General features: G+C 39.7%; 1 long non-coding RNA gene across 1 annotated transcript; it reads left to right on the forward strand.

Annotated features, from left to right (window-relative positions):
* The first annotated feature begins 9089 nt into the window (after nt 1–9089).
* On the forward strand, nt 9090–20320 carry LOC143473385 (uncharacterized). Its single transcript, XR_013120518.1, has 3 exons — nt 9090–9219; nt 10127–10177; nt 20202–20320. It is a non-coding gene; the product is annotated as an uncharacterized LOC143473385 (long non-coding RNA).
* Nucleotides 20321–22814: the final 2494 nt, after the last annotated feature.

Consider the following 22814-nt stretch of genomic DNA (forward strand, 5'->3'; position numbering starts at 1 on the left):
TCTTCAGTGCCTCAGCGCAGCGTGTTCGTTGGTGCAGATGGAAATAAGTAGAAACAACAGACCAATCTGCTGTATACAAAAAAACATTTATTTGTTCTAAGATATCTTGGCAGATCTCACAAATACAAAACATGTATATGCTCTCCACCCTAAGAGGTAGAGGCCAGAGAAAATAACTGCTAAACTGCATGCTTATATGTTGATTCTCCCTCCTATCTGCCTGCCCCTCAGTAATCTTCCATTCCACATACGGAGTTGTTTTCCACACTTGTATGTCCTTACATCATTCAATGTATGGTTGTAGCACCCCATTCTCTCCTGTTCCCAGCCTAAAGCATCCTGCTGCACCATTGTTTAAAACGTCCTGTGGAAGATTCTGTTCTCTGATATTGAATACACACTAATATACTGCTTAACCATAGGAGTGCTCCTATGCTTATGAATATACTTTTATAGATTAATGCACTTTATGCAGCCTTCATATTTGGCTTTAATATCAAGTTTATTGCTAAGCAAAATATTATGTTGCTAAGGTTAGCCCTAAGCAAAGACTGTTACCAACAATTCCTAACCTCCTACCATGCAGCAACATAATGTCAGATGCAGAATGTGTAGTCATGGATCTTTTCAGGACAAAACAGTAAAATATCAGAGACGCTCAACTAGATGCAGTCGACTGACCCAACGACATGTGATTGCCACTAGTGCTGGGCGGTATGACCAAAATTCTATATCGCGGTATTTTTCGAAATTATATCGGTTTCATGTTTTTTTTCCCCCTATACATGATGTGTTAACTGCATTTATTGCGAAAAGAATTACTGCAGTAGAGTGGTTAAGAGTACCCTGTGGGTTAAGAGTACCCCCCCGTCAACAGATTACACTCGCCACCCTGTGTCAGTATGACAGTGTCCTTGTTTTTTGTCAGACCTAGGTGGCAACCCTAAATTTATCTCAAGTATGTGGTTTATGTACTTCTTCCACCTCTGGTAATTTGCCTTCTTTGCACATCATAGGACTCGTAATCTCAAATGGAAGGGTTGTGTGAACTGAACTTTCTACCCTTGAAGAACAGCTGCTATTGGCCAAGCTTAAATAGGGATAAAAGGCTTCAAATGGCCAATCTGCATAATGGCCTCCTTGGTCTGCAGAGAAAGCCACTGGAACTAAAACCGCTACCACCACAACTGAACAAATATGGTGATTTATCTGATAGGACTAGCATGAATGTCACTAATTGACAATTCAATTGGTGCTCTTGTAAAAACGCTAACCATTAAATCCAGTGAGATTCCAGGGGAAATAGAGAACAGGCTGTGGATCTGAGACACGAAGAAAATCCTGCTAAATGTGCTTCCTGAGAGAAAGATGAAATTACAATGCTATGCATGAATGATGACAGGCAACTGCCTTTAGCTATACAGCCAGATTGTAGATGAGGCGCTGCGATTCTCTGTTGTGAAACCCAGAGACAGTGTATTGAGTGAGAGCCCCCTCTGCCCTCCCCCCACACTTGCTCTTGCAATCTCTCTGCCTCTCTCACTCTCTCTCACAACCCCACACACAAACATACACGCGGTCACACACACAATATCTGGGGAAGCAGCCGCCTGGCAGTGGGATGGATTCTGACTATTAAAGAGCCTGAATGAGACGGAGGGGGAACAGGCAGCAATCTAACAGTTCACAAAAGAGGGAAAGGATTCAGTTGCCAGCATCTGCATCTGCAGACGCAGATCTGGAAGGAGAACACTCACTGGTTAGGCAAGAATAGAGTGGCTTTTTCCAAGAGGCAATCCTCCCTGCTCATCATGAATCCTGGAGGAACGAGGAGGAGGTATTGACATCCCCACCCACCGCCACCACCACTACCACCACCACCCCGCCCCTCCTGGCAGCCAAACACAGGAGGAGGGCATGGAGGTGGAGAGAAGAGGAGGGGCAGGAGTTGGGGAGAGCTGGGGCAGAGAGAGGAGTTTCTGTCATTTTTTCATTTATCTTCCCATTGACAAATATGCCGCATGCAATTGTCAGTGATGTGGAGCCAGTCCTCCTGGAGGGATGAGGTAGGGTCCAGTCAGCTGCTGAGTCTTGGTGCCTTGTCCCATGCCAATATCTCTTGCAGTTCCACCTTATTTCCCATGTTCGCCTGTGATGGATTGCGTGCGATTTGACATCGTCATTTTCACATCCTACCGCGATTCTTCTTCCAGTGCATTTAAATGTAAATAAAAAAGATTCTTCTTCCAGTAAATCTGTCTAGAATTAACGAATTTAGAATTTGCTACAGAGCTCTGTTGGCATTGTAGGTTGTTGTTTGTTGATTTAGTTGTTGTTTATTTGTTTTTTATTGCTTTTTTTTAAGCGAACCTTGTGTTCTTGTGTCTTACTGTTGGTTTGCATCTTGTGGCTCCTGTGTAATCCGCTGTTTGATGCTTGAAATAATCGTCCATTCTTTCTTGTTGGATAGTGTTCTTTACACCTACAGTTTTTCCTTCATAGCTGAAAATTTTGCATTGGTTATTGGAACTAATTGATATATATGTATTTGACATTCTGCAAGATATCCATACAAGTTGGGAAAGTAATAATAAATAATAATATTATAAATAAATAATATTAAATAAATAATGCTTCAAATATTTATGTATCTATTTATGTATTCATTTATTCATAAAAAAACTACAATGGATACATATTTGGAAATGTATAACGCAACAATCTATATTGTAAATAAAAGCGAGGTGTGGTTGCCAACTGTTTCAGAAGGTGTGCTGGATGAACTGTTCTCTAAAAGAATAGGAGGAACCACTTTAAACATCTACTTTCATATATAAACTGGTTACTCCTCTTATTAATTCAGAAGTACTTTGCATGCAGAGTTGATGAAGGATCTCTGTCCAAAACGAATATATTAGAGGTGGGCGGGTCAATCCAAATATCGATAATCTCTATACCAACGCTGGTATTGATATTGAACAATACTCGTGTAAAAAGATCGATACTCCAGCTATTTTTCTCTCCTGCTGGAGCTGGGGAAGTGTATTCATCAAAGTCTCCTCCATCACACAGCACGGAGCAGTGACCCGACCCCCTCTCATCTCTCATCTCAGCTCAACCTGGCCCACCCAATCAGCACTCTCCTCGAGTCGTCACTCACAGTACGGAGATATCACCGCAGTATTGAAATGTCTGAGAGGAAGAGAAGTACAGTAATCCCTCGTTTATGAACTATATACTGTAATACGTACAATTTTATGATTTATAACATTCCTTTATTGTTAGAATTAATATTTGTAATATATTTTTATACATTTTGGGATTTTTTAAAGTAAAAATTCACAAAATATATATTTTTCCATCGAATAACGCAGAAAACTGGCAAAAAGGCGAAGATCTGCAAATTATTTTTCAAATTAATATCTTATAAAAACCCGCAAAAGAGAGAAGCGAAGTGGTGATGGATCACTGTTTCCTTTCCTAATTAACTGCAATAAATAAAAAATAAAAAACAGATGACAGTACAGCTTTAGAAACGCAATAAACAATAATATATGTACTAGGTAACTTCTTAAGCAAAATAAGGTTCCAACAAAATAAGGTTCACAGCTCCATGTTCCTCAGGGGAGCGGAATATGTAAACAACGCGCACGAGGGCGTCAAAGGAATGAATCGAAACTAGCTAGCGGTGGTACGCTAACGCCAGCTAGCGTCACCACAGCGGGCGGAAATTATCATACAGTTAAGCCCGCCCACTAAGAGGGAAGATACAATTGGTCAATTTTACTGTCATTTGAAACTGGTATTGCGCTGAATTATAATTGCTGATTTATAATTTACTCACAGGCTTCCACTTAACCCCTCACCTTCAAACACAGATTGAATAGACACGGGTGAATAATTAATTTGCTTATATTTCTGTAATTGTTTAGATGTCGATTGTCAAACTAAGTAGATTAAAAAATAGGATAAATTATATATATTTATGTTTTAAGAATATTTTAGGCCCTCTAAGAGGGCGAAGAGGGCCCTGATGGTTCCCCACTGATATCGCCAGAATCGTTCACCTCTATTATATATATATTAGGGGTGGGCATAGATTAATTTTTTTTTTATCTAGATTAATCTCACTGAAATCTTGAAATTAATCTAGATTAATCTAGATTAAAATGGCTCATTCAGAATATGCGTGCTACCCAAGTAAGCCTACAAACTTTAAGAGGTAGGGTTGCCACCTAGGTCTGACAAAAAACAAGGACACTGTCATACGCAAACGTAAATTGTTGACGGGGGGGGTGGCGAACGTAAATTGTTGACGGGGGGTGGGTGGCGAACGTAAATTGTTGAGGGGCGGTGGCGAACGTAAATTGTTGACGGGGGTGGCGTGGCGAACGTAAAATGTTATCGGGGGGGGGGGGGGGGGTGTAAAATGGACACAGCGAGAAAAAAAAAGACGGATTTAAAGTGTGCTGAAACAGTCTAAATAGTCGTTTGAACTAACCTAGTGAAAACCGGGACATTAAATGAATTTTTTTTGCCGGGACTGAATTGTAACAATTCTGTTGCGGACTTGGGTAAAGTAGGACACAAACGCGTAGAGACCAGGGTTGCATTTGCAGTAGACTGTATATTTAATTTAGAATCCAAAGACAGATGACCAATTGACAAACTCCCGACACGGTGACGAGACCGACGAGGCATTCTGGACAGACCATGAAACACTAGGATTACATCACCTCACTGTAATACCTCGATATAACAATATTAAGACAGAACAATGACATCTCTTAACATGGTGACTTGATGAACGAGGCAGTACATAATACATGTAACATGGCCAGTAACACTCTTTACGTGACGACTAGATCACCGACAGTACATAACACATGCAACCTGGGCAGTAACACTCTTTACGTGACAACTAGATCACCGAGGCATTTAAATAAACCACATAACATTATGGGCGGTAACAACTCTTTAAACGGTGACCAGATCAACAAGACATTAGAAACAACCACGTCAGTAATCTTTGACAATTCGTGTGTGAAAGGGAGTAAATACCTAGATTTAGAAAAGACAAACAAAACTTTAAATATTCAGCTACATAGGACTTTGACCACGTAACTCAAAATTAGAACACACGCGGACATGAACCTTAATATAAAAACATTGACAGACAGGAAAATCAAAAGAACAAACACGGACAACGGCCAAACCTAACAGGGTTGCGAACTAGAGGGACAACGTTTCCCCAAAGGCAACGGCCAACCCCGAAGGAGACAAATACACGATAACCATAACAACATAACTTGTAATAACCAGAGACAGAACAGACTGATAAAGACTGAAACGAAGACTAAAGTGAATCGACTAAAATCTAGAGCACTGACAGACGGCACTGGACAACCTGGAAACGCGGAGGCCATGAAACAACGATCACCAAAGACCGTGTCCTAAGGATTTAAATACCCACTTATTTAAACAACGATGAGGTACAGGTGAGACCCATAATACCAAGGGCTGGAACTAGGCGGTGCAAAACACTAAAACCGACGAATAAACGTAAGTAAATGAGGGGGGGCGGAGTAACGCGTTACATGAATATTAAAAAGAAGGAACACCGGGACAAACCGGGACAGCCCAGGAAAACTGGGACAGCAAAGTGAAAACCGGGACAGGTGGCAACCCTATTTAGAGGGCATATTCAGTTAAACATGAATTTGTAAGCCTACATACTGTACATTAAAAGGGGTTGATAACATGTTCATTCAGCTAAACATGAGATTTGAAATGTAAGCCAACATTTAGTACAAGGGCTCGATAACCTGTTTTTGGCAGCAGCGACTCTTCCCCTGGGCTGCATCAGTGCTTAACTCAGCGTCAGTAGCATTAGCAAACGGGTGCTTTGCGTTTAAATGGTACTTCAGACTGGTAGAACTCCTACAATAAACTAAAAAAAAAAAAAACTTATGCGTTGCATAAGGTGCAAACAACGTTAGTCTTGTAAATGTTGCCATTAGGAACCTTCTTAAAAATGAAATTTCCATGAAGCAAACTTGGCGGCTTCGTAGCTGCATCCATGTAAGCACATGTGCGATTTCTTAGTCTTTGTAATTCACAGGTTTGAAAACTCGTTCTCGCCCCCTACTGGGCAATTTGGTTAGGAATACACCCGAGCTAAACTATCAAGGTGAAAGTCATCATAGTTTGCTTACTTATTTTGACCCAGTTCCCAACCCAACTTTAAGAATAGATTAACGGCGTTATTTTTATATCGCCTGATAAGAGCATCAAATTAACGAACGCTGTTAACGCCGATAACGGCCCACCACTAATTATATATATATATATATATATATATATATATATATATATATATATATATATATAATATTATATTATATATATAGCGCGGGGCGTAATATTATATATATATATATATATTAGTGCTGTCAATTCCAGGTGCAGCGATTAAAAGTCCTCACCAGGATTTTGCTCAGGCTTCCTGGATTGTGTTGATTCCACTAATTTTACTTGGATTGCTAATTAGAAAATCTAGCAAGCTTGAGCAAAATCCTGGTGAGGACTTTTAATCGCGGCACCTAGAATTGACATATATATATATATGTCATATATAGAATATATATATATATGTCCCTGACATAATTTCTGTCGCTTATCCATGTTGTGGAAACAAAAGCTTATGACTCATATGAAAGCTAGTGTTGTCCCGGTTTTCACGTGCCTGTCCCGGTTTTCCCGGGCTGTCCCGGTTTTTTGTCTTTTTAATATTCGGTCCCGGCAAAAAAACTAGGTTAGTTCAAACCACGATTCAGACTGTTTCTGCACACTTTAAATCTGTTTTTTTTCTCGCTGTGTCCATTTTAAACCCCTCCGGTAACGTTTTACGTTACGTTTTACGTTACGTTTACGTTCGCCACCCCGCGCTCAACAAATTATGTTCGCCTCCACACACCCCCCCCCCCCGCCCCCCGCTCAACAACTTACGTTCGCCACACCACCCCCACCCAATGAAAGCTGAAACCCTCCCAAATGAGATTTAATTTACGAAAATAAATTTGCTTTACTGCAGAAATATTGATCATTTAATGAACACTGAAAGGTCAGATTTTGGCAAGACAAAAGTTTTGTCGCCCACAGAAAGTATGGAAAGTATGAAAATCAAACAAATAAGACCCCACAAGACAACTGCTCGGGAGGATTAGAAAATCCAAAGCCAGTCCCTCTTCCACTGCAGCAGAGCTCCACCAGGCCTGGTCACCTCAAGTCCCTGTGTCAACTAGGACAGTTTGTAGGATTCTGTCTCGAAATGGCCTCCATGGTCGAATCAGTGCCCAGAAGCCAGCACTAAACAAAAGGCAGGTAAAAAACTGTGTGGCATTTGCCAAGGCTCACAGCCTGCTAAACAGATGGATGCTGGATAAGTGGCAGAAGGTGGATTTCTCAGATGAATCTTCAGTTGAGCCGTCGCAAACACTGCAGGAGACCTACTGGAGCCCGTATGGATCCAAGATTCACCCAGAAAACAGTCAAGTTTGGTGGTGGAAAGATCATGGTCTGGGGTTACATTCAGTATGCGGGGTGTGCGAAACATTTGCAAGGTGGAAGGCAATATCAATAGCCTAAAATATCAAGAAGTATTAGCTACATCTTACATTCCCAATCATTAAAGGGGTCAAATTTTGAGGCAGGATGGTGCTCCATCTCATACATCCATCTCTACATCAAAGTTCCTCAAGGCGAAGAAGATCAAGGTGCTCCAGGACTGGCCAGCCCAGTCACCAGACATGAACATCATGGAGCATGTTTGGGGTAGGATGAAAGAGGAAGCTTGGAAAACAAAACTAAAGAATTTTGGTGAACTCTGGGAGGCATGTAAGACTGCATTCTGCTATTGTATGAATCATTGACGAAACGCATGGATGTGGTCCTTTAAGCTTGTGGAAGTCACACAAAATATTAACAGGGTTGCCGACGTTCGCTTGGAGTGAGATTTTAACCTGGATCCGGTGGCGAACGAAAGTTGTTGAGCGGGGGGGTGGGGGGGGGGGTGGCGAACGTAAAATGGACATAGATTCAGTGTTATATCGCCGGTGGATGGCGCCAGAGCTAGCGAACTAGTAACGTATTGAATCATATATGTGGATCTGAGGTAAATAAACTGGATATTTTTTTTCGGCGTGAGATATCGGAAGTGTGGCGTGAGAGCGTGTGAAAACGGTCAAATGCGTGTGTCTCACGCTCAATGCGTAAGAGTTGGCAACCCTGTATTAAATATGGCTCTAATAGCACCACAATGTCATTCACCAGTGTTATGAAACATATTTGTATATGAAGTGAATTATTTGTTTGATTTTCACCTTACTTTCTGTGGTCGACAAAACTATATATATATATATATATATATATACCAGTAGCGAACCGTGACCTTTAAACCTGGGCCCGCTACCCCCCCCCCCCCCGAAAAAAATTGTTTCCTTTCTTACTAAACTGCAATAAAGAATAAAGAAAAACAGACGACAGTACAGCTTTAAAAACGCAATAAACAATAATATCTGTACTAGATAACGTCTTAAGCAAAATAAGTTTCCAAACAAAAAAAGGTTCACAGATCCGTGGTTCTCGGAAGCGGAATATGTAAACAGCGCGCACGAGGACGTCAAAGGGATGAATCGAAACTAGCTAGCGGTGGTGCTAACGACAGCTAGCGTCGCCACAGCGGGCGGAAATTATCATACAGTTAAGCCCGCCCACTAAGAGAGAAGATATGATTGGTCAATTTTGCTGTCATTTGAAACTGGTATTGCGCTGAATTATAACTGCCAGGCCCTCTGTAAACGTCCTGATAGGGGGAGACACAGGCTCACAGGCTTCCACTTAACCCCTCACCTTCCAACACAGATTGAATAGACACGATTGAATAATTTATTTGCTTATATTCTTGTAATTGTTTAGATGTCGATTGTCAAACTGTAAGTAGATAAAATAAAATTGGATAATTATTTAAGAATATTTTAGGCCCTCTGAGAGGGCGTAGAGGGCCCTGACGGTTCCCCACTGATATATACATATATATATATATATATACACACACACGCTAATGGGTGTATGAAGACATTTTGTTCAGCGCGTGCGTTTTGTGACGTCAGCCTGTGGCGCGATTTTTCCCTCAATTGGAAAGCTGTTCCTCTGAGAGAAGTATGAATTTTTCAAAGCTGTAAGTGATTGATCTACAGTGGTACCTCGAGATACGAGCTGCTCTATATACGAGCAATCCAAGATACGAGCACCGAGACGAGCAAAATTTCTGTTCGACATCCGAGTGCACGCTCGAGATACGAGCATGAACCGGTCATCACAGCCATTCGCACGTGTGCTTTGCAACGAGTAACAGTACGTACGGTGTATACAGTACAGTATTTCAATACTACAAACGTTTTTTTTTTTTGCATTATGGCTCCAAAGAAAGGCTCTAGTAGTGGAAAGTCCAGTGAGAAGAGAATGATAACTATAGAAACTAAGCAGGAGATTATTCACCTGCATGAGAAAGGCACTCGTGTAGCCGAACTCGCTCGTCTGTTCGGCCGGAGTACATCCACCATTAGCACTATCCTGAAGCAGAAGGACAACTTTAAAAGTGCAAACACGGCGAAAGGCTTGACGATATTGTCCCAACTTCGGACACCGGTTCATGCCTTTATTAATAAAGAACATGTCTTTTTTTTCACGTTTACGCTAGTTTTGTGACTTTTTTAAGGACCGGAACCAATTACAATACTACATTGTTAAATTGCTTCCAGAACCGAGCAGTTCGAGATACGAGCACGGGTCTGGAACGGATTAAACTCGTATCTCGAGGTACCACTGTATTAATCTTGAGATACTGTTCAATACAGGGGCATATTATCAAAATTGTATATAAAAATAAACAGTAATTAAATATTCAGACCTGATTAACGTTACGAGCATTTTTATGGTCCTGGCAAAGTGGGTTGCGGTTAGCAGGCTACTAGCTTAACGTTAATAAGATAATTTAGCAAGATTCTCTCCTCATTTTCTTTGTGTTCTTTAAATGCCTAATATATAATTTTTTTTCCTTCGTTAGGTATTTTACTGGAGGTATTTCTGACCCACTTTATTTTCATTTTACAACCAGGTGAGTACTCCCGTTGGCATAGTTTGTCGGTCTTTTGTAATATTTTTTAGGGTTCTGTTGTTTGGTGAATTTCGATGGGTCAAAATGGTGGATGCCACAAGAGGAGGAGAGATGTCGCAGTACGAATGTTGAATGATGTCGGGCTAACACGCAAAAGACCTCCTACTGAGCAAAGGCACAAATTATGCACATTTAAACGTTCAAAATGCGTCCACTGAAAAGCCAGAATAAATAAATGTCTTTTAATAATCGATGTAAACGAACCTCAGTAATGCACCTTTAAAATATGTTTAAAAAATACATCGCAAAAATGTTAATCCATATCTGTAGATGTCTTTTGAACGTTACATAGGCTACCGATGTAATTAAACGTTCGCTATGGATGTCCAAAAAACGTATTTATATGGTTCAAAATTAAAGCTCCACAGGGTTCCCACAGGTCCTTGAATTCCTTGAAAGTTTGTGAATATGAAAAAATAAGTTCAAGGCCCTGGAAATAAAAGGGCCTTGATTATTTTGGGGGGTTTGAAATTTCACATGGATCAACACCACTGTCAATGAATAATAGGGCAGTTGGTAGGATGTTTTGATGCCCAATGACTGTAACTTAGTTGACATCAAGTGTAAGCGTTTTATCAATGATGGTATCAAAAGATTTACTATGAATATAGTAGAGATTCTATAATAGACGTTTTAGAAACATCCTAATACAAATGATAAAACCACAATAGTTTTTGCTCATTCCAAATTTGTCAATTGGCCCATATATCTCCTATTTTGTCAGCACACGTTTATTTTAAATTACATTGTTTCTGCAGGGCCTATGCTGATTTTAACTGAAAATGTGCAGTCATTTTCCTGTAGATTTCATTGGTGAAATTAGTTTGTTCATTCGGCACTCCATTCTTGTCTTTCCTGTACATAGTTAATGTGTGTAGCCTCTTTACGTGCATGACACCTTCTCACAAGTGAATTGGTTAACATTATGTTTGAGTGAAGTTTCCATTGAATCAGCGTGTAATGTCATGCATGGAAAGTGCACATTTCAGGATGCATGGCTTGAAATATGGCATTCAGTGATTTGAATTTGCATTGTTTTTTGATATCATTCAGGGGTAGCAGTAGGTAAATGCCACCAGGTGCAGTCCTTGAATTTCAGGAAGTCCTGGAAAGTAATGTTAAAGGTCCTTGAATTTGATGTTAACCAAGGCCTGGGTACCCTTGCTTCAACAATGTTATTTCAGACTTTTCAATATGTTATAGGCTTTCAAGGGCAATTACAGTTAAACATCAAGTTTTATGAAACCTTTTCAAGGTTTCTGTAGTTTCTATATCCCACTTCATGCTGCAAGAGTTGAAATATATATATATATATATATATATATATATATATATATATATATATATATATATATATATATATATATATGTGTGTGTGTGTGTGTGTGTGTGTGTGTGTGTGTGTGTGTGTGTATGTTAAAAAAAGAAAGGATTTCATAAGGTGTTTAAATTTTTTATATCCTATGTCATATATCGCCATTAAGTTAAAATGTATTGGGCTATGATTTTGTCTATTTTGCCCAGCCCTAGTACACAGCTGCATACACGTGACTTAAACATAGATGGAGTTCACTTGAATCAGTGAATGCTGGCAAGATAAGACTGCAAAAAACAGTGACAGTGAAGAGATAGCAGTCACAAATTAGAACCCACATACATGCATAAGCCACTGTAAATTAAAATACCTCTAAATAAAAAATAAACTTTAAGATGAATGAATGTTCAATTTATATAGTGTCTTTCAAGATTCCCAAGGTCACTTTACAATGTTAACACAGTTACAAATCTTACACGACCAATCACACACCAGCGAGAAGCGGCAGCCAATTGCGCACAGTGTACTCTCTACTGGGACCCACAGCCCCCTGGGGGATTGAATGGGGTGCAGAAAGGGGAGAGGGGGGCATACCCTAGAGCAGGGGTCTCCAACACGTCGCTCGCGAGCTACCAGTAGCTCGCCACCCCTTTCCGAGTAGCTCGCCAAAGGTCCAATGAATTACATATAAATTTGTAAACCTAATTGGTCCCATCAAGAAATCTACTTAAATTTATGTCCAATCAAAATTCACAGTTGTCCCTCCCCTTCTAACACTAAATGATTATTCGCCAATTATACAACAGTTAGTTCACAATCCGACTGTTTGAGAAGTGTTCTAACCCTGTAGATATGTGTGATAACAGCACGGTATTCTCATTCTCTGTATCACTCCGCGGACGCGTTGTCAAGTAACGGCATGTACATATATTCTTGATAACACACTCCCTCTCGTGTTCTATTGCTCAATTAGCTGCCAATCAAAAAGTTAGGCTGCCGTCAATATTGAATAAACCAGGGGTCACCCACATCATGAGTCGCCCGCCGGCTTGTTTTAAAAATAGCTCACTATAGTGCCATGCACCAAAGCGCTGCATCGTTTATGTATTTGCTACTATTATAGATTGTCCGCGGTTGCTAGCGGTCTTTCCGCTTTTGACAATTGACACACGCAACTTTTCGTTCGCCACCCCCCATTGATGCGTACTAATCTGGTAGCCCTCCGCAATAACTGGTATCCAAGAAGTAGCTCCCAGTTTCAAAAAGGTTGGAGACCTCTGCCCTAGAGACAGAGACCATCCACCACATACAAGCATACACACATTCATGCACACACACTCAGAGAACAACTTGTTTTTTATTGAACAGAGAGAGACACAGACTCAGGGAGAATTTGTCTGGGACTGCCAATTTACCTAACCTCCATGTTTTTGGACTGTGGGAGGAAACCGGAGATCCCGGAGGAAACCCACAGAGACACAGGGAGAACATGGCAACTCCACTCAGATAAGGACTTGAACCCAAGACCCCAGTGCTGAGAGGCTAACATGCTAACCACCAAGCCACTGTGCTGCCCAAGATGCTTTAAAAAGAGTATTCTTTGCAAACATGTAATTGCTCATAAACATCCTATGGATTAAAATAAAATTAATAAACATGCTGCTCCTGTCCATATTATCATGATATCAAGTGGTCACGGCTGATTAACATTAGTATCATGTTGTTTGCTTCATGGCCATTTGTGTGTGTGTGTGTGTGTGTGTGTGTGTGTGTGTGTGTGTGTGTGCGTCTGCGTGCGTGTATGTGAGGTGGAGGGGTAATAGAATTATAATTAAAGAGCAGCGTTCCAAAGCCTGTAGGCTACATTCGAGATAGGCCTGTCTTGTGAAGATACCTTCATACGAATCTATTGGTACCGCAAATGAAACAGTTTAACGACGCAGTGTGGTGACATCACGAGGTATGGCCTCTTGTACATGCAGTGTGAAACGAGAGAATTTGCTGACGTTTTGAAAATAAACTACCATTAAATAAAATATATGGCTACAATTTGGACACATAGTGATAGATGGCACTAACCAGTTTCTAAAATCATGAAGATAAGTTGAAAATGTAAACTTCATGCAATATTTAAATGTCATCAATAGGAATATTCCTATTCCTATTTCAAACAAGGTTTGTTTGTCAAAATATGACAGTTTCTATGGTATTTTTTACACTACAGAATTATTGATTTTTTCATAAAGTACATATATATTTATTTAATGGGTGTTTCACACGACTACTTGTCAAAAACGTTGAATTTCACAATGGCAAATGACCCGATGATCTTGTACGTTCATTGACATCCAATTGATGTCCTATACAGACAGATAGTACACCTGTCTTTCATGTCTATAGACATCCAGTTGAGGTCCTAGTCAGATAGTGTGTACAGTTGTGATCAAATTTATTCAACCCCCAATGCTGCGAAGGGTTTTATGGAATTCAGTGCACATTTGTAATTGTGTTCATAATGAAATCTTACAAGGACTTGTTAAAGAACTAAATGCAACTAAGATAGCATCAATTTTTTTTGTCATAAAGTATTAAATGGCCTTTTTGTGATTTCTTCATTGACACAATTATTCAACCCCTTTACGACTACCACTCCTAAGAACAGAGGTTCATTCCAGTGTTTTCCATCAGGTATTGAAAACATCTGTGGATGTCAACGAGCAGCAATCAAGCATGATAAGCACCAATTAGGCAGATTTAAAAGGACTGTGATACTCAGCTCCTTCTAGACATCTACTGGTGTGTTTCCAAGCATGGTGAAGGCAAGAGAATGGTCCCAGAAGACAAGAGAAGAGGTTATTGCTCTTCACAAGAATGGCAATGGATATAAAAAGATTGCGAAGTTGTTAAATATTCCAAGAGACACTATCGGAAGTATCATTCGCAAGTTCAAGTTAAAGGGCACAGTGGAAACGTTACCTGGTCGTGGCAGAAAGAAGATCCTGACCGCGACTGCTGTGCGCTACCTGAAGCGTAATGTGGAGAAAAATCCCCGCGTGACTGCTAAGGAACTGAAAAAAGACCTGTCAGATGTGGTCACTGAAGTTTCAGCTCAGACAATAAGGCGCGCACTGCATAATGAAGACCTCCATGCCAGAACGCCCAGACGCACCCCCTTGCTGACTCCAAAGAACAAGAAAAGTCGACTGCAGTATGCCAAAAGTCATGTGGACAAGCCACAAAGGTTTTGGAACAGTGTACTGTGGTCAGATGAAACTAAATTAGAACTGTTTGGGACAATGGACCAGCGCTATGTTTGGAGAAGGAAGAACCAGGCTTATGAACAAAAGAACACCTTGCCTACTGTGAAGCATGGCGGGGGGTCAATTATGCTTTGGGGCTGTTTTGCTTCTAATGGTACAGGAAAGCTTCAACGTGTGCAGGGTACCATGAATTCCCTTCAGTACCAGGAGATCTTGGAGGAAAATGTGATGGAGTCAGTCACAAACCTGCGGCTTGGGAGACGTTGGACCTTCCAACAGGACAATGATCCGAAGCACACATCCAAGTCCACTAGAGCATGGTTGAACATGAAAGGCTGGAACATTCTAGAGTGGCCATCGCAATCACCAGACTTAAATCCAATTGAGAACCTCTGGTGGGACCTAAAGAAGGCAGTTGCAGTGCGCAAGCCTAAGAATGTGACTGAACTGGAGGCTTTTGCCCATGAAGAATGGGCTAAGATACCCATAGGTCGCTGCAAGACACTTGTGTCAAGCTATGCTTCACGCTTGAAAGCTGTCATAACTGGAAAAGGATGTTGTACTAAGTACTAAAAAATAATGTCACTAGGGGGTTGAATAAAACTGATAATGATGTGAGCACAGTAAAGACATTTGTGGTTATTCCATCATAAATATTATGTTATGTTTGTCTAATTTATAAGTGCCTCTTTGATATAATTGTAAATAAGATGACTGAAATGATCAAAATCAATGTCAAACTGGCCAAAACACTTTATTTCAGTGGGGGTTGAATAAATTTGATCACAACTGTATATATCTGCCTCCACTCACCTGTCTGTCCCCACTGTCCGCTTAAGCACCAAGGGGGGCAGGGCTTTTAGTAACTCTGCTCCTAGACTATGGAATGTCTTGCCACCCGATTTAAGAAACTCTATATTACGTATTTTAAGTCAGGTCTCAATACATACTTGTTTAGAGTTGCCTTTAATGTATGATTCCGATATTCTGACTATTTTATCCATTATTTTTAATCTATTTTGTACCTTTTCTTTGTCTTAATTTTTCATTTATTATTATTATTATGTAAGGTGACCTTGAGTGTCAGAAAGGCGCCATCAAATAAAATGTATTATTATTATATTATTATTATTATGTGTGTGTGTGTGTGTGTGTGTGTGTGTGTGTGTGTGTGTGTGTGTGTGTGTGTGTGTAGATGTAGAATGTAACCAGAGGTGGGTAGAGCATTCAACAATTTTACTCAAGTAAAAGTACTGTTACTTGAACCAAATGTTACTCAAGTAAAAGTAAAAGTATGCATACCAAAAATTTACTTGAGTAAAAGTAAAAAAGTACTTTGATTAAAAGCTACTCAAGTAGTGAGTAAATGCATGAGTACTGTCTCGTGTCAATAAATTACATCATGGGAAATTGAATTACGGGAAACAATGACTTTTAATTATAACAAAAATAATTTATAATAAATAAATATAATATATAAAAATTATAATATGTATTTTTGTTTCTTCCTAATTATTAGGCCTGTGTAACTTCCACAAAGGTACTAACTGATGAGACTGTCAGCCAATACGTGTAGCTACAACTTGACGCCAACTGAATCAATTTGTAGCAAACTTAATCATCATATATTGCTAGTGTGTACACTCAAGAGTGTGAACTGGTTTTTAGTATTGCACTGCGTTACATTTAATAATTACATCATACAAACGTTATGCCTCAGAGATATAGCATTACACATAATTATACATACAGCAAACTTATCGCATCCCTCAAATTTGATGTTGAGTTCTTGTAGGCTGAAATGTCCACACGTTTGGCAGACACAACTGACAGCGCATTATATAACTGTCATTTTACACGTTTGTAATGTGAACATTGGCTGTATGAGGTCAGGGATGCTCGGGAGGTTTTTCTGTCACTTTCTTGCTACGGTGGAGAAAGTTTGCGTATGTGATCACGTGACTGACCGGCTTTATTTGATTGGTCACTCATACTCAGGTGACGAGACTTTGGTCAGTCTCTACTGAAAAGAGGAATTATTTACAAAACGAACGTAATGGTAGCGTGCGGCGCAAATCCGATTGTAATGGAGTAAAAGTCGCGTTTTTCTCAGCACATATTTACTCAAGTAAAAGTAGAAGTCGTTCATATTAAAACTACTCTTACAAGTACATTTTTGTCCAAAAAGCTACTTGAGTAAATGTAACGGAGTAAGTGTAACGCGTTCCTACCCACCTCTGAATGTAACGTAGACTATAGTGTAGGTTTTCTAAACATTTATTTCTTGCACTATTTAGTGGGTGTATGACTGGAAGTAAATGTGAATGCTGTAGCCTACTATAAGATTCTCAGCAGTGTGTTGTAAACAGTCAGAAAGTAATACTGTGAGAACAGTAATTCCAATAATGCAGTAGTGTAGTGCATGGTTATAAGGAAAACGGCACTGAATTCACAAGAGAATTACTGTGGCTTCATATTATACTGTGTAAAACACTGTACCGTGTAGTTCAGTAAGGAAGCTGTTTACTTAAGGAGAACATACTGATTTGTGACCCTTCAGCTTGGAAGGAATTGATGTGTTTTGGCAACAGTTCACAAAAGCTCATTTCATATCAGCGTTCAATCAAAAGTGGATTTTGCAGATTTGGTAGGTTTTGCAGGCCCTTATCGATTCTGTCCAGCTTCAAATCACAAACGTTCTGGCAGAGGCCTCTTTTACTTGGGCATCTAAGTTGAATCATCATCATATTGTCTCAGTTTAAAGCCTCCTCCATCACATCAGTAACTGTCTTTGTACTTTTTAGTCAGAGATGGGGCTTTGTTCATTTACATGAGCGTGGCCTCACCATGGCAAATCATTCATGGGTAATTGCTTTTGTTGTACATAATGGCAAACATTTGCGATGACCATTAGGCCATGTGTGATCACCCGCATGTGCACATATTTACCCTGCGATGTTTGACTTCTGAAATTAATTTGTTACTTAATTTCTATTAGGCTGGCTTGTATTGCATCTCTTTTATTGCTGAAGATTGATTCAAAGATGTGCATATAATCATAGACCAATAATTGTTTCCTAAGGCATACAGGGGAAGGCAGTGGTTTCAAATGTGGGGCTTCACAAACTTCACAAACTACAGCATTTTTATGTATTAGACCAGGGGTGGCCAACCCGCGGCTCGTCTTTGCCTGGTTTCATGCGGCTCCCCAGCTGGTCCGCGGGCTGACCTGCACAAACGGGGTGACACACTGATACATTTTCGTGGTGCGCGGTTTGTTTACAAGCCTAGCGAGCCGCTAATACCGTTAAAACCGGCGTAGTGGAAAACACGTATTTGACTGTCTTTACAGCTAATAATTTACACTCGCCCCCCCGCTCAACAAATTACACTTGCCACCCCCCCCCCCCCCCCCGGCTCAATAGATTACACTGGCCCCCCGCCCCCCCCCCCGGCTCAACAATCTACACTCGCCCATGTATGATGTGGCTCTTTGCCGTAACACAGTAAGAAAAGTGGCTCTTGGTCTATGACGGGTTGCCCACCTCTGTATTAGACCATATATGTTCTTTCTACATTACACAAATGGAGTTGCAAACAAACAAGACTATTGATTGGAAATTCAAGAGGGATCTGTATGAAGCTGAACCTCACACCAGTGCACACACATTTCCACACCCTCTTGAGCTTTGACCATTACCAATTTCTTGGTAATTTCCAGTTTCTTGGTCGACTGATTGTTGATTAATATACAGAACATTAGAGAAACACTGATGAAAGGTGCATTAAAAAAGCAGTTAAAATCAACAGGTTACACCTAACACTTCACAGAAATGGAACATGGTACATTTAGCAGTGATGGACTGAGCAGCCACATATTCATACATATTCCTCCAGCTCTGTGATCAGTGCATGCACACTCTGTGCACAGTGGACCAAAACGCTAATATGCGAAGGTTCTGGGACACACGTGGCTTGATGTAAACATGCTTTCATTATGTGTTATAATGCCTAATAAGTCCACCTTGGCCCTGAATAACAATGGTTGTGGGATGCTCTCCACTAAAATGCTGTCCTCTATTTCATGAACACTGCAGTCAGTTTTGGTCAGCCATCTGTTCACTACACTGTAAAACCCAACAAGTTCACTAAACTCAAAGTTTTGTTGTAACCGATTACCTAAGAAATTTTAAATTCATGTAATATAAAAGTACAGTTTACTTTAAAAAAAAAACTTTAAATAAAATATATAAGTTTAGGAAAATCTTAATTTTTAAGTACTACATACTACAATAGTTTTTGTAATAATTATATAATTTCCCCCAACTTAATCTTTTTTTTTTTCATTTTTATGGCATTTGGCAGACACTCTTATCCAGAACGACTTACATTTTATCTAATTTTTTTTATACGAGTGAGCAATTGAGGGTTTAGGGTCTTGCTCAGGGGCACCTCAGTCATGGCCTCAGGTCTGGGATTCGAACCCACGATTTGAGTGTTATACCAATAAAGAGTATAAGTTAACAATACTGTTCGGGTTTACAGTGTACAGTATCACCTATAGGTTCTCTCTCTCTCTCCCTCTCTCTCTCTCTCTGTCAATTCAACATTGTGTATATCATCATAAGTCATACTGATGGTATTCGTGGTGATTTACTGTAAGTGGCCCTCTTCCTCCTGATTTCTTTCAAGTACCCAAAAGAACTGTTGCGGCTATTAGTACTTCCTAAATGGACTGAATTGTCCAGCTATACACATCAGCCAAAGTATCACTTTATGAATTATAAATCAGTATTTACATCTTTCTCTTTCTCTCCAATTTGAGCAGAAGTGTAGGATAGGACCTGCACTCTTTAAAATAATGAAACACATATATAATAATGCACACATGTATTGTGTAATATAAAATAACATGAGCTAGAATCAAGCAAATTTTTATTATTTTTTATTTTAATGAAATATCTTTGAATATACCAATACCAATAGAGAGTTAACAGAAAACTGAGTTCAGATGACTAGCATTAGTTATAGTATAATAGTAATAAATATAGCATAATTGCCCACAACTTTCAGTCAAGCATGGGGTATAACAGTAAAAAACTAATGTGCATAGACATTGTTTCCTTTGTTTGTTCTCACAATGAAATGTAATCAATAAACCATCTGTTACATTGCTACATTTAGCACTAATCACTTTCAGTCACTCTGTAATCATAATTATTCTAGGAAAATCTATGCAAGGTCATTTTTGTACCATCTGTCCCTCTAGAACGAAGCATTTGATATATAAAATCATTTCTGAATGATCCTAAATGCTGAAACAAAATACGCTTTTGAGGTTTAGTGCTAGAATATTCCTTTCATGCAATGCTTTATGTATTTTTTAAAGGGTTGGGAAAAGTGGAGAGTGGAGGAACAACATGAGGAGCTCTTGCAATGCCTTTGGGAAACTTGGCTAATCACGGTCTTATCAGGCTGTGTCTGGCACCCTTAGCTTCTTCAGTGTAACAGGTATGTTAGACAAGCAGTCAGCACAAAAACACGCTGCAGCTCCATTAAAGTTGCACATAAGTAAGTTTGCCTTAATTACTTTCACCTAAGGGTCAACTGCTTTGTAGAGCTCTGTCAAGAAAGTCAAACCAGTCCATCTACTTAAAATCAAACGCAGAAATCCACAGAGGCAAAATTCGCCTAAATATGGCTAAGTGCTTCCGGATTGAATGTAACAGCAGATTTCATTAGCAAGCTGACTAATGGCCAGTGTTAGGAACGTTACTTTAAAAAAGTAATTAGTTATAGTTACTCACTACTTGTTCAAAAAAGTAACTGAGTTAGTAACTGAATTACTCTATAATAAAAGTAACTCGTTACCAGGGAAAGTAACTTTTTGCATTACAGTAAAAAAAAAAGTTATATGCCAATGAATAAGGATTTTTGAAAAAGCAGTTTTCACAGTCAGTTGAAATGAGTAGATCATAAAGGTGTTTAACTCTTGATATTTATTGCACATCAACAGACCAGTGCAGGATAAAATCCTTAAAAATCCCAAATCTTTGGGAAAAAAAAGCAAAAGTAAACAGTTACACTATATATAAAGTGCAACCTGAGACAACTGGTTTGTTCACAACTGAAGTAAACTTAACAATAAAACCTCTATTCTTAATTAAATAAATCAAATACCCAGTCTGGTAGACATTCAGGAACTTCAAGTATTTTCTTAAATAATGTTTATATCGCCACCTTGAAAATGCTAATTTTTCTTCGGCTTGCTCCTGACTCGCCATATCTGCCTCTTCTCCGTGTCGTGTGTCACTGGCGTGCTTCTGCACGCGTGTAAAAACACTGGATCTGATTGGCTACCATAACGCTGCCTTAGCCAATCGCTTACTGACTTGTTAAGTTAAACAGGTGTTACACCGAGAACTGTGACCTATCGAGATCTGTTACTCCTCACTAGCCTGGGCAGGGGTCTGCTCGGATTACTGTTAGTATATCAATATATAGTAATGCACCGCTTTTAATGACCAGTAATGTAAACGGCATTGTAACGACAGGAAAAGTAATTAATTATATTATCCCGTTACTGACTAAATGACGCCGTTTTTAACGGCGTTATTCGCAACACTGTGTGGTACAGTGGTAAAGAGTTAAGTAATGTTATCAGAATCTCTGTGGTTATATAATCACACCACATTGATGCATATCCATGTATTACTATAATTTCAGTAGTTAGATACACTACTCTTTGTAGCTTTGAATTGTATTGTGAAGGCATGCATGCATATACATATTCTTGTGTGTTCTGCTGTTTAGATATGCATGCTCATTAAGTTCTGTGTGTTAAGGTCATAGAGACCTAGATATTCTCATATCCATGTGCTACATTATTTGAGATCTATCAATAAACTTGTAGTTCAGTGTAATGTCTAATTAAGATTTATATATCAGAGTATCAAAATGTAATGTGCTATAGTAGGCATATACATATATTAAGTTGTCACTTACCAAATGTAACCATGTTCATATGTGCTTTTGTGACCTCATATTCATACCTGTCTGTGCATTATGTGTCATTCAGTGTCAAGAAGTGGAAATTAAGAATGGCTCAAGGTATAGGCTGGTAGAGTCAAATTAATACTTATTTAGGCAGAGCATACAAATCAATTTATTTAGGAATCAGAGAATTCCAATTGTCTTGAAATTGTAATAGTCTGCTTTTGTCTCCCATTAACTAAATCTCTGAGAGACGTGCAGGGTCACAAACCCCCCTTCTCTCCCTTCTCCTCTCTCTCTCCTTTCTCGGATTACCTCCTGTCCGGGCAGAGATTATGCATATTCAGGAATCAGAGTCCAATGATCACCAGAATAGCAACTCATGGGGAACTACAGTCACGCCCTTAAATGTTGCTTAAAAGGTGTCCCTCGAGAAGTGAAAAAAAGAGTTGGAGTGATGCCAAGAGACCGCAATTAAGTTCGAACTTTATCCAACTTCTAGAAGACCTTCGTTATAATTTATTTCTCGAGAAAGTGTTTTATTTAGTCTGTGTCGTCGTCAAACTTAATTTTGTTTTCATTGTTTTAAAGTCAAGCTCATCTTCCTTTCTTAGTTAAATTCGAGTTATTTCTGTTTGGCTGATATAAATTAACTTTAGTTTAACTTCGAAGTCCATCTCATCAAGTGAACTGCGACCCTCCAGCCACGACTGTGACGTCACCGCTAGGTCTTAGCGCTTCCAGCTGTCTTGAAAGACAGACTCCGCTGACCCAGCCACCTCAGGAGTGAACGAACATTGAACGCGCGTCGGTCGACACGCCTTCCTCCCCCCGGACACACGCACGGACGTGCCGGGCTACGTCACAGTAAGACCCAGAGTTCACGTGCTGTTTTGGGGTTGCCAGTTCGTCTGTTAGCGACCAATTATATCTCTACCTCCCAGAGTCCGATCTAGCAATAGTTGTTACTATAGAAATCTATGCCCGGATCTTCTCTTCATACTATCCT

The sequence above is a fragment of the Brachyhypopomus gauderio genome, chromosome 13, assembly GCF_052324685.1.
Source record: "Brachyhypopomus gauderio isolate BG-103 chromosome 13, BGAUD_0.2, whole genome shotgun sequence".
NCBI lineage: Eukaryota > Metazoa > Chordata > Actinopteri > Gymnotiformes > Hypopomidae > Brachyhypopomus > Brachyhypopomus gauderio.